Source organism: Mus pahari, chromosome 15, assembly GCF_900095145.1.
Source record: "Mus pahari chromosome 15, PAHARI_EIJ_v1.1, whole genome shotgun sequence".
Classification (NCBI taxonomy): domain Eukaryota; kingdom Metazoa; phylum Chordata; class Mammalia; order Rodentia; family Muridae; genus Mus; species Mus pahari.
Genome location: NC_034604.1, coordinates 16,852,682 through 16,852,902, shown reverse-complemented (window position 1 = coordinate 16,852,902; position 221 = coordinate 16,852,682).

Sequence of the window (221 nt, the reverse complement as noted above, 5' to 3'; positions counted from 1 at the left end):
AAAAATTTCACTCTTGCGCATTTCCGACCACAACCTATAGCATGGCTAAAAACAAAAGCCAAAAGAATACAGCAAACAGACAACCGCTACAAGAAACAAACTCACATAAAACTGTTATTTCGGTACCTTCAACAGTCAGTAAGATGTAGATGTCATCTCCTTTTATGAACTCTCTGCTCTTCAGCCTCTCTCGGGTTATGAAGACAGTAGTTCCATAGCCT